This window comes from Erpetoichthys calabaricus, chromosome 1, assembly GCF_900747795.2.
Source record: "Erpetoichthys calabaricus chromosome 1, fErpCal1.3, whole genome shotgun sequence".
NCBI lineage: Eukaryota > Metazoa > Chordata > Cladistia > Polypteriformes > Polypteridae > Erpetoichthys > Erpetoichthys calabaricus.
In genome coordinates, this window is record NC_041394.2 from 333,767,011 (window position 1) to 333,779,688 (window position 12,678).

Here is a 12,678-nt window from a genome sequence, read left to right on the forward strand (position 1 = left end):
AGCTGTACCTGTTAAGATAAAGGCAGTGTGGCAAAGTGATTATTGCTTTGGCCTTCAACAAGTCATAAGGTTGTGGTTTAGTTCCTGCTACTGACACTGTGTGACCCTGAGCAAGTCACTTCACCTGCCTGTGATCCAACTGAAAAACCAAAAGAAATGTAACCAATTATATCATAAGAGTTGTAAGTCACCTTGGATAAAGACATCAGCCAAATAAGTAATGTTATATAGCTCGCAAGGTAATAGGTCATTCTTTCTTAAATGTACCCTGAAGTATTCCCACTCTGTCAAACACTAAGTTCAAGTGTAGAACTTTTTGAAATAAATGTTTCATAGTTGAATGTGGCAATAGCTCAGGTATGGGGACTGCTGTCACTATTAGTACAGTTCTTGGGGGATGGAGGGGACCTTGTACTCTGACATCTGTCCATGATAGCATGTTAAATGATGCAAGGGGCAATTCTTTCAACTAATGTCAACATTATCAATTTCAATTTATGATGCCTTGTCACTGAATACAGGAGCAAAGCTCTGTAACAAGTTATTTTACAATAACAACAGTGTCCTCCATGATGTTTGGGACAAAGACACGTTTTTTCTTGATTTTCCCTTCTGCTCTACATTTTAAATTAAAAACCAAACACTTCAGACATTGTGATTACAGTGCTCGTTGCAGAATTTCTTTTAAGGAGATTTGCTTACATTTGGGTCACAGTGTGTAGAAAAGACAACACTTTTTCTACACTGTCCTCCCATTTCAGGGCGCCGTAATGTTTGAGACAATTGGCATCACGGGTGTTTCTGATCTGTCAGGTGGGTTTAATAAGATACTGTGACTTGTTTCTACCCTTTAGAGTCTGTAGTTGCCATTGTTCAACAGCTGTGCCAATGAAAGTCAAAGAAGCTATTATGAGGCTGAAAAACAAGAATAAAACCATTTGAGACATTGATAAAACCTTAGGATGACCTAAATCAGCAGTCTGGAATATCATTAAGAAGAAAGAATGCACTGGTGGGCTGAATAATCACAAAGGGACTGGTAGGCCAAAGCAGACCTCCACTGCTGATGACAAGAAGAATCCTCACTCTGGTATTCAAGTATTAAGTATTCAAGAGTATTTATTGTCATTTCATCCATATACAGTAGTACAGCATACAGTGAAACGAAACAACGTTCCTCCAGGACCATGGTTCTACATAAAACACAGAACAACAAAGAATCCACGACACATAATATAAAGGCACATAATATATAACAAGGTGCATGCGAGTCAAATGTGCAACCATGTGCAACACTGCAGAACAGAAAACATATATCAGATATCAGACTGGCCCATGAGTGTTCAGGAGTCTGACTACTTGGGGGAAGAAACTGTTACACATTCTAGTGGTGAAGGCCCGAATGCTTTGGTACCTTTTTCTCAATGGCAGGAGTATAAACAGTGAATGTGAAGGGTGTGTTGGATCATTCACAGTGCTGGTGGCTTTGCGGATGCAGCATGTGGTGTAAGAGCCGCTGCTGGGCTTTCTTGGCTAAAGAGCTAGTGTTGTGGGACCAGGTGAGGTTCTCTGCCAGGTGGACACCCAGGAATTTGGTGCTATTGATGACCTCCACAGTTGAGCCGTCAATGTTCAGTAGCAGATGGTCACTCTTAGTCTTCCTGAAGTCAACAATCATCTCCTTTGTTTTGTCTACATCCAGAGTCAGGTTATTGGCTTTAGACCAGTCTGTTAACCGCTGCACCTCCTCTCTGTGTGCTGACTCATTGTTGTTGCTGATGAGACCCACCACAGTCGTGTCATCGGCGAATTTTATGATGTGATTAGAGCTGTGCGTTGCTGCACAGTCATGAGTCAGCAGTGTGAACAGTAATGGACTGAGCACACAGCCTTGAGGGGCTCCAGTGCTCAATGTGGTGGTTCTGGAGATGTTGTTTCCAATCCTGACTGACTGAGGTCTCTCAGTCAGGAAGTCTAGAATCCAGTTACAGAGGTAGGTGTTCAGTCCCAGCAGGTTCAGCTTTTCCGTCAGCTGCTGAGGAGTGATCGTGTTGAATGCTGAGCTGAAATTGATAAACAGCATTCAAACGTATGTGTCTTTATTGTCCCAATGAGCAAGAACCAGATAGAGAGTGGTGGCTTTTGCATCATCTGTTGTTTGCTTACCGCCAGAACCATTCTGGAGGAGGTCCAGATAGGGGGGGTAAGGTGGGGACAGGGTTTTGATGTGCCTCATGACAAGCTTCTCGAATCACTTCATAGTGATGGGTGTGAGTGCAATGGGATGGTAGTCATTGAGGTTGGACACTTATGACTTTTTTGGCATGGGAACTATGGTGGTGGTTTTGAAGCAGGTTGGGACGATGGCGATGCTCAGGGAGGTGTTGAAGATGTCAGTAAAAACATCAGCTGGTCTGCACATTCCCTTAGTACTCTGCCAGGAATATTGTCTGGTCCTGCAGCCTTCCGTGGGTTGACTCTTCGTAGAGTATTTTTCACATCAGCCTCAGTCTTCAGGGGGCCGATGTGTGTGTGTCAGAGATGACTATCAGCAGAAGACTTAATGAACAGAAATATAGAGGCCACACTGAAAGATGCAAACCAATAGTTAGCCACAAAAACATGATGGCCAAATTACAGTTTGCAAAAAAGGCCTGCAAAATTCTGCAAAAAGGTCTTGTGAACAAAGATGAACCTGCATCGGAATGATAACAGCACAGTGTGGAGGCCGAAAAGGAACTTCCCAACATCCAAAGCAGACCTCTTATCTGTTAAACATGGTGGTGGGGGTGTTATGGCTTGGCCATATATGGCTGCCACAGGTCCTGGAACACTCGTCTTCATTGATGATGGAACTGGTGACGGCAGTGGCACAATAAATTCTGAGGTGTGTAGAAACATCTGTCCTGCTAAGGTTCCACTAAATGCCTCCAAACTCACTGGACGGCGCATCATCCTACAAGAAGATAAGGATCCAAATGTACTGCTGTGGCAACACAGGAATTGGAAATTCTTGAGTGGCCAAGCCAGTCACCCGATTTAAATCCAACTGAGCAGGCCTTCCATATACTGAAGAGAAAACCTAAGGGGACAAGCCCCTGAAACAAGCAGGAACTGAAGATGGCTGCATTAGATGCTTGGCAGAGCATCACCAGAGAAGATCCTCAGCACCTGGGGCCTCATGTATAACGGCGTGCATAGAACTCACACTATAACATGGTGTAAGCACAAAAGCGGGAATGTGCGTACGCACAGGAAAATCCAGATGCAGGAATCTATGCGTACGCAAACTTTCACGTTCTTCCACTACATAAATCCCGATCAGCGTGAAAAGTAACGCATGTGCCTTCTGTCCCGCCCCAACTCCTCCCAGAATTACGCCTCTTTGAATATGCAAATCAATATAAATAGCCTTCTGTGAAAAGACAATGGGAAAAGCACGGGGGAAAATATAAGAATTTCAGCGAATACCAAGTGGAGGCAAAGGAAAAACGTACTATTTGTTGGTTTAAACAGTGGTATCCATCCATCCATCCATTTTCCAACCCGCTGAATCTGAACACAGGGTCACGGGGGTCTGCTGGAGCCAATCCCAGCCAACACAGGGCGCAAGGCAGGGAACCAATCCTGGGCAGGGCGCCAACCCACCGCAGGACACACACACACACCCACCCACACACCAAGCACACACTAGGGCCAATTTAGAATCGCCAATCGACCTAACCTGCATGTCTTTGGACTGTGGGAGGAAACCGGAGCACCCGGAGGAAACCCACGCAGACACGGGGAGAACATGCAAACTCCACGCAGGGAGGACCTGGGAAGCGAACCCGGGTCTCCTTACTTCGAGGCAGCAGCGCTACCACTGCGCCACCGTGCCGCCCTAAACAGTGGTATAATCAACAAAAAAAAGTTGATCGAGTGACAGAGTGTCGGAGAAACTTGAAAGCTCAAGTTCACAAAGTTGCACAGTGCCCGAAATAAAAAAGAAGTTGTCACATATCAAAGTCGCTGTGAAAAGGCGACTCGTAGCGGACCGTCTGAGTGTCATATGAAAGCTTATTAGGGTATAGAGAAAAAAAATAGGGACACGGTGGGGAAAAAAGCACGAAATGTCAACTTCAATCTCGAAATTTCCACTTTAATCACATAGTTTATTTTGTCATTAAAGTAGAACATCATAAACTTCATCTTAAAATCATAAACTTCATCTTAAAATCGTTTATTTAACTAGTTTCTCAAATCCCATCGCAACTAAAGTAGGACGTTAAATGCTCTGTTCTGTGTTTGATCTTCTATGTGTGTGAATCACTACGTGCTTCCGTTCTTTCTCTTTCTCCGACAGGACACAGAATCCATTAAATGCATGATATTACAGCTCTCTGAATAATTAAAATACTGAGATGTATATGTGATATCTTTTTCATGATGATAGGAATGAAAGCATGTTATTAAACATGGGAACACGGTGGCGCAGTGATTGTTCATATCTCACGCAAGAGGTTTGCTGCACCATGCGCGACCTTCGATGAAATAATTTATTACAGTACTGTCTCTTTCAAACGTACTAACCTCCAATTCCTGTCCTTACTTTTCTTTCTCCAAATACCCAATCGCCACACAATCAGCTCTGTAATAGACGTTAAGCCATCTGTAAGCTTAGAACGCTGATTCATCAAAACTTTTAAGGAACATTGAAATATCTTCATAGTACATGTTTAATTATTCTATCTGTCTATCCTTCCAGTGTCGCGTCAGCACCAGCAATAATACAGCGCAAGGCAGGAGCTATCCGTGAACTAGCTAGCACTGCGGCACCGTGTCCTCACATGTTTAATTATTAACAATACAGATTATTTAAATGAAGTTAAAGTTTTATCTGTATACTATAAGCAACATATTTTGCTGCATTTCATCTTAAAAATGATATCATCATCATACGCGCTTTATAAAGTGGCACAGGTTGTGCAATATTATAACTGTAGTGCAAGTTTCCAGTGGGGTAATTGTACTTATAAGTACAAACAGTTCTACAAGGAGCACTTGATGGAGTGCGTTTATAGTTCTTGGGATGAAACTGTTTCTGAAACGTGAGGTTCGTACAGGAATGGCTTTGACGCGTTTTGCCGTGGCTGAGGTAGTGTGTGCTTGAAACTGTATACCGATAATTCTCTTTCCGATCAGCTGATGCTGTGATTCCCCACTCAGATACAGTAATAAAAAACTCCGAGTGGTGCAGTGAGAGTAATATGGAAAAAGATGATCCGCTGTGGCAACCCTTAACGGGAGCAGCTGAAAGAAGAAGATGCAGTGAGCATAACAACGCTAAAGCAGTTATGGTATTTGGAATACTATGGCTATTCCCTGGACCATTATATTGCTACAGGTTAATTACAATCGGATGCATTACACTAATAAACAATATGCAGTTAATTTCAGTGTATTTATAAAGCCGCGTCAGGAATGTGGGTCTAAGAAAGAAAGGATGAGCACACAGGAACAGTAGCACTGCTTTGACGCTGGGTGCCGCCAGTCTGCAAAACCAAGCGGAGAAATTGCGTACGCCAGGGTTTGAGGTACCGTGGAAATGTGCGTGGCTTTACGCCAAGTTTAGGTTTTATACATCGCGATTTGAGCGTGGAAACATTCGTACGCAACATTTCTGTGCGTACGCACCGTTTATACATGAGGCCCCTGGTCATGTTGATAACTCGCGACTTTAAGCAGTCATTGCATGCAAGGGATATGCGACAAAGTACTAAATGTGGCTGCTTTAGTAGACCTGCCATTTCTGTGTCACAAACATTATGGTGCCCTGAAATGGGGGGGACCATGTGCAAAAAGTAGTGTGGTGAAATGTGCGCAAATCCCCTTAAATGTGGATTTTCATCATGATGTCTGATTTGTTTGATTTGGAATTTTAAACCGTGGAGCAGAGATCTAAATTAAGGAAAAAAGTCTCTCTGTCCCAAACATTATGGTGGACTCTCAACATCTACAGTAAGGTTAAACACAGTACAGCAAAGCCAATTCAAATGAATGTACTGTACAGTAAATGAATCCTGATAGTATTTATCCATTAATATTATTGATGAGATACAGCCCAGTAAGAAATTCAATCATCAGCATCCACAGAGGGTCCATGTTTGGTTATTATGCAAAGGCGTAGAAAAAGTCATGCATGGGCACGATACTGGAGACTAAGAAAAACCAAATGGCTGTCCTCCCCCATCCTGGGCATCCTATATAGCATTACATAAAATTGTGTTGGATATCCTAGTAAGAGAACAAAACACTCTTTCATCCTTGGGTTGTAAGACTCCCAAGTATTTCTGGTGTTTTTGCCATGAGCAGGAGAATGATTTGGCAGCCTAGCAAAGACACCAAGTATATTACTGTCATCCCTACTGCTGTCCTCCCATGATCCTGTGTTGATTAATATCACCGTTATTGTGTGTCATGAAGAGGCCATGCAGCGCCAGGTCTGTTGTCATGTGAGTATAGTTCTTTGTCGGACAGATGGGCAGGATTTGGTCTGCCTTGTGGCATCAGTTCTTAACAGATGAAGACAGGGAGCCTTGAAAATAATCCCATGAATTTGTGCTTGAAATAGTGACAGATTTCTTGTTTTCATTCCAAGACTCATGGAAACACTTGGTTCCCAGCTTAACTGCGGCTTGAATGTCTCTTGGCTGCTGTATATTTTATAGCATTGAACGTTTAATGTTGATTCAGGCAGTCCAGCATGGCCCCCACCTCTCACTTCAGGTAGTAGCCATCTGCTAGTACTATATGCAAGGTGAATGCTGTCTTTGTTGTTAAGGCTGTGGCAGCGAGGCAATGAATCAGTTCCTCCTATAATCATCTGTTAATAATTCACATCATTTATGGTTATAGGTGGCCAGAGTCAAGTTGTGTTACAGTTGCCTGTTTGAAGTCATTATCGCTGTATTTTTTAGACTTATCTCTCCCCTCATTTCCCAATATTTCCTGTCATGTTTCTTTAGATATTCAGTTGTTGGAAAGTGGGATTTGTGAATTTTTAATTCATGTCAGCCTTGCGACTTCATTTGAACGTAGCTCTTACGCGACTGGTTCAGTGAGAAGCAGCACTATTTGCTTTGTACACTGACACCCTTCTGAGTATCCCATAGTTCTGTGTCAAGGCCTTCTGTGTGTTCTTCCTCAGTTAGTCAAACTGAGGCTTGACGGTGCAGCTTGGCAGAATAGAGGGCTGATTTGTGCCGCATGAAGTGTTTGTCTTATGCTCCTGTGTGTGGCAGACTGCTTCTTCCCCACCATCCCCAAAATATTTCATGTTTTATATACATAGCCATGAAAGGTACTAAATATTAATAGTTGAGGGATATCCATCATTGGAGTCAAATGCTGTTTGGAAGTTTAATCCCATCATTCATTTTGTAGTGCGCCTCATGTTACATATTGAGCTCGGTTCAGTTTATTCTTGTTCACTAAAGCACTTGTGTAAAGTTATAGATGTTATATTCTAATGAGGACTTCATTTTTTGTTTTTCTCAGGTGGAAACTGCACACTGACGTTTTCAATGGTGTAACCGACCACATTCCAAGAATCACAGGGCAGAACTCTAGAACACTACCCAGAAGGCAATGGTAAGTGCTGCTAGTGCATCTGGATAGCATGTTAAGAGGAGTTTCAGCAGTCTGGTCGTAAAAGCTTCATTTATGATTCTTTCACTGCTACTTCTGAGTGGGCCACTTTGGATATGCTGCACTTCTAGCTTTGTCCTGGGGTGTTGTTAGCATCATTTTCTTGTAGTGAAATGCAGCATGACACTTTTTACAATTAGTCACGCTCTGGTCATTTATTCACAAATGGCTTAGATTGAAGCCACTCTGGTGACTTGGCCCACCCCAGCTGATTCAAGCAAGATAAATGCTTGCATGTCGTAGCCATTTTCTGCTTTGCACTCGTGACTTTAAATCGGGATTAGCCTTGTTTAACTCATAGACTCATGAACATCTTAAAAAAATCCATCTGTGACTAACGAGGCCTAATTCCATTTTATGGGTCACATGAGCAGCCTTTTGTTTTGTTTTGTCGTAAGTCTGCCCTTTTTAATACTGTGCAGAAAATTTCATGTGTGTGAAAATGGCCAGTTTTGTGTTACGGTTCTGTATCGGCCCTGCTCAGCTACACCTACACCTACACCTTTTATGTTTACCTCTTTATTTTATGGTGTGCTTTGTGAAGGCATCTAAGCTACTAAAGTAGGTAAAATAAAGATGTCTTGCTTGAGTTGTTTTCCACAGAGAAATTTGTTGATTTATATTTATTTTGGAAAGGACATCATCACATTTCTGAATTGGCAGCAGTACAAACTAGAAGATACTTACCTCTTCTATAACGCAGGTATGGTGTGCAGGATCAGCATTCTTTTATGGATTTTGTTTTCATTTAAGGGATAGCTCCTCCACTTTTGTTAAAATGAGAAGTCTACGTCCTGGTGTAGCTATTTTATTTTGCTGCTCAGCAAATGTTAACATGGTAAAGTTCTGTAATACATGTTTAATGTTTACTGCCAGTAGTCTTCAGTTAAAGGACAGTTTTCCTTGAACGTTTTCAAACTAATTGCGAAATTTTACATTTTTGTCTACAAAATGCATATTATTTCAGAATTGAAATACTGTATAATTATTTACTAATTTGAGTGTTTTAAAAGAAACTATAGACACATTTGAGTTCCAAAGTTGCACAGGTTCATTCAGGGTTTTCAAGAGTCAGAAACGTTATTCAAATACAGCATAATAAAGCAGAGAATGTCTGGGGGAAGAGAGACAAGGCAGGGAGACACTAGGACAGCTGCGGTGCAGACTTTTAAATGTTCAAAGCCGCATGCGAGATGCAGAACACATGGCATGGCAGAAAGTAGCAGGCTAGCAGCTGATCTGCAGAGAGGAGATGAAAAACTGTGTTTGTTTCCCATTGAATCACTGTTTAAGAAGTGGCTTCGGAGGAACGGCGACGTTCACAGTGTTCACACCCCCTCCCTCAGCTTTGTTCACATCTATGTGAATTAAGCAACTCTCAAAACCGGGCTCAGACAGGCACGACAGGACATCTGCATAAATGTGCTCAGAGCTGGGGCGATGACGGACACTAAAATTAAACGGCTGCAAGCTCAAGAACCATCTCGTGAAATGGGAGTTTGTATCCTTCTGTCAGTATAGCAACTGAAGGGAAGTGTGATTGGTCACCAAGGTAAACTTACAGCGCCATAAATAATAATGGAGAGCCTCCACAGCCCACTTAATCGCCAAACAATTGAATAATTACACTCCCGTGGAAGCAATTTCCTACTCAAAAACATGATAGGGTGCTCTTCGCCATCCAAAACCTGAGGCAGGAGAGCGCCTAAACCGAACACACTAGCGTCCGTCTGTAGGACAAAATCTTTAGAGAAGTCAGGATTTCGCAAAACCAGGTAAGAAGACAAAGCAGTTTTCAAATCATAAAAGGACCATTCACAATCATCCGACCAGATAACAGGGCGGTTCTTCCTGCCCCTTGTAAGATCGGAAATAGCAGCACCCCTAATCGCAAAATCAGGGATAAACCTCCTATAATAACCGGCAAGCCCCAGAAATTCTCAAACCTGTTTCTGCGTCTCTGGACATGGGCAAGCAAGCACCTCATCCACCTTTTTTAGTTGAGGTCGAACCAAACCCCTGCCCATTGAATAACCCAGATAATGAGTCTCAGACATACCCAACCTACATTTCTTAGGGTTAGCTGTATTCGGAATGAGGACGCAAGATCTGATCTATCATTCGCTGGAAAGTTAGAGGCATGCCATGGAGACCAAACGGGAGTGTAGTAAATTTGTAAAGACTGTCAGAGGTGGCAAATGCCATTTTCTGGCAACTGGAAACTTCAAGAGGCACCTGCCGGTAACCCTTTGCGAGATCCAACGTGGAGATATTGGACGACTGCTGTTCAAAACTGTGCGCGAGATGCAGAACGCACGGCAGCAAGCAGCATGCTAGCAGGTGATCTGCAAAGCGGAGATGAAAAGCTGTTTTTTTCCCATTGTATCACTGTATGGTGGCAGTGTACTTGTAAGGGGCTGTTTTTCTTACTATGGCCCTGAACAAGTTAATATCATTGGAAGAATTCTGAATTCTGGGAAATACCAATGAAAGTTTGAAAAAAATGCCAGCCCATCAGTTCTAAAACTTAAGCTGTAAAATAAACATAAATCTTTGGACCCTAAAACCCAACATACCTTTTTTTGTGTTACTGTATTCTGTTTTTCTTTTTCAAAATTTGTATTGATTCAAGCATACACATAAAAAAGTTAATTGGAAAAAGGATATTGCAAATGGCGTCCAGTCCCTCTCCTGAAAAGCCACCCTCCATATAATTCTTTTAATGTATTCTCAAGATTTCAGGATCCCTAAACTGCAACTCTTAACTAAACAATGCAGCTCCATACACCTCTAAGAAAGGCTGGACTCTTTTAGCTTCCTCATAGCTCATACCTTTCAGTCCTAGAATGACTCGACTTTTTTGGAGTTTGTCTAGGATGGCTGCATCCTTTGTGTAATTCAAAGATCAGCAATGCATGCAGCATTCCAGATGTGACCTCATGAATTTTCAGATTTACATGTCACAGGACACTGGAACTTCCATCCATCCATTATCCAACCCGCTATATCCTAACTACAGGGTCACGGGGGTCTGCTGGAGCCAATCCCAGCCAACACAGGGCGCAAGGCAGGAACAAACCCCGGGCAGGGCGCCAGCCCACCGCAGGGTGCTCACACATACCCACACACCAAGCGCACACTAGGGACAATTTAGGATCGCCAATGCACCTAACCTGCATGTCTTTGGACTGTGGGAGGAAACTGGAGGAAACCCACGCAGACACAGGGAGAACATGCAAACTCCACGCAGTGAGGACCCGGGAAGCGAACCCGGGTCTCCTAACTGCGAGGCAAAAGCGCTACCCACTGCGCCACCGTGCCGCCCACACTGAAACTTTAATGATAAAAATTAAAAAAAATATTGACTGTCTTTTTGTATTGACCTAATTAAATTTTAACCCTGAAGCAGGATAATCTCGGTCTCAAAGATTGCATTCTGGCCTGCTGACAAAGGTGACATCTTTCATCCTGCCAGTAAACTGGCAGGTTAATACTGTACTGATTAACAAAGAAGTTCTCTGTGTTCTCATTTGATAAGAAGTTGAAGACTTCCATCAAGAAACAAAAAATATCAAACCTAAAAGCCCTGCCTTTTGATAGCATGAGACAAATAGTCATTTACTAGAAGTTACACGATGAGGAGATGGAAAACCGTTCTGGCACTAATCGGATGGTTTAGCAGTTTTCAAATTCAGCCCCCTGGTTACCAGTGTGGCTGTTGTTTTTTCATTCTAACCAGTTTCACAAATCTATGAGTCAGTCTTACAAGTAAGTGAAATTGTTTTTATTTTGCATTAAGAAAAATGCTTTAGTATGATATTTACATTTAGAAGAAATTCCCTATTTTCTACTTTATTTCCTAGCTTAACTTTCTTGTACTATTACCTGTTTTGTGGCATTTTGTTCCTTTATTATATCTAGATATCAGCAATTATTGAGAAACAGTGTAGACAAAGGAACAGATTACACTGGATGTTAAAGTGGAGCAGCTACTTTAATCTCCCATTCATTTCTGTGATCATTAGTAGGAAAGGGCTTCTCACAGTGGTCCGCAAGCTCCTGGAGGCTTCTGTTTTCCAATTACTACCTTTTTTGTGTCAATATAGAAATTACAAAATGGGTTTGCTAAATTTTTATTGGAAGGTAGCAAGCATTTATGTGTGTTACACTGATATGAATTATTTTGCTTTATAAGATTTTTCATGAAGTTACACTGATAGCTACATCCGTATGTATCAGTTTGTGCAGGTGAAGTGTCTCAGTTTATAATAATATAATATCAACTCATCTAATATTGTTAAATTTTGGGTGGCTAGCAGTTTTCTTTTGTTGAACTCTAAAAAAGCAGAAGTGCTGGTGCTTGGTCTTAAAGTTTTTTATTAAATTGAGCAGTGCAGCATGGGAGTCGGGCCTTAAGGTGCCCTGGAGGTAAGTGCACTGGCGCTCCAGTAAGATGGGGTTATGTTCCCCAAAGTATTACTAAGAGGTGAATGTTCCCTGCTTGTTGATGACAACTCTGACACTCCCAGTATAGTAATCAGACACTTACATATTTATATAGATTATAATCTTTCATTTGATGCCCATGTTAATAATATTTCTAGAGTTGCCATCCTTCCAAGATGCTGTAAAACTATAAAACTGCTGCTAGATTATTGTAATGACTGCCCTTAAGTGTCTCTTAAAAGACTTCAGTTAATTATCCATCCATCCATTTTCCAACCCACTGAATCCAAACACAGGGTCACGGGGGTCTGCTGGAGCCAATCCCAGCCAACACAGGGCACAAGGCAGGGACCAATCCCGGGCAGGGTGCCAACCCACTGCAGGACACACACAAACACACCCACACACCAAGCACACACTAGAGCCAATTTAGAATCGCCAATCCACCTAACCCGCATGTCTTTGGAATGTGGGAGGAAACCGGAGCGCCCGGAGGAAACCCACGCAGACACGGGAAGAACATGCAAACTCCACGCAGGGAGG

At 42.4% G+C, this 12,678-nt stretch overlaps 2 protein-coding genes across 2 annotated transcripts in view; both read left to right on the top strand.

Moving 5' to 3' along the window:
* The window catches only part of LOC114665320 (gastrula zinc finger protein XlCGF57.1-like), an 895,535-nt gene that overhangs the window by 785,483 nt on the left and 97,374 nt on the right, over nt 1-12,678 (top strand). The gene's annotated exons all lie outside the window — the stretch shown is intronic.
* The window catches only part of rab3ip (RAB3A interacting protein (rabin3)), a 56,520-nt gene continuing 51,384 nt past the window's right edge, over nt 7,543-12,678 (top strand). Inside the window, exon 1 of the mRNA XM_051927310.1 lies at nt 7,543-7,632. The gene's annotated coding sequence lies outside the window, so the exon portion shown is untranslated. The remainder of the gene's footprint in view (nt 7,633-12,678) is intronic.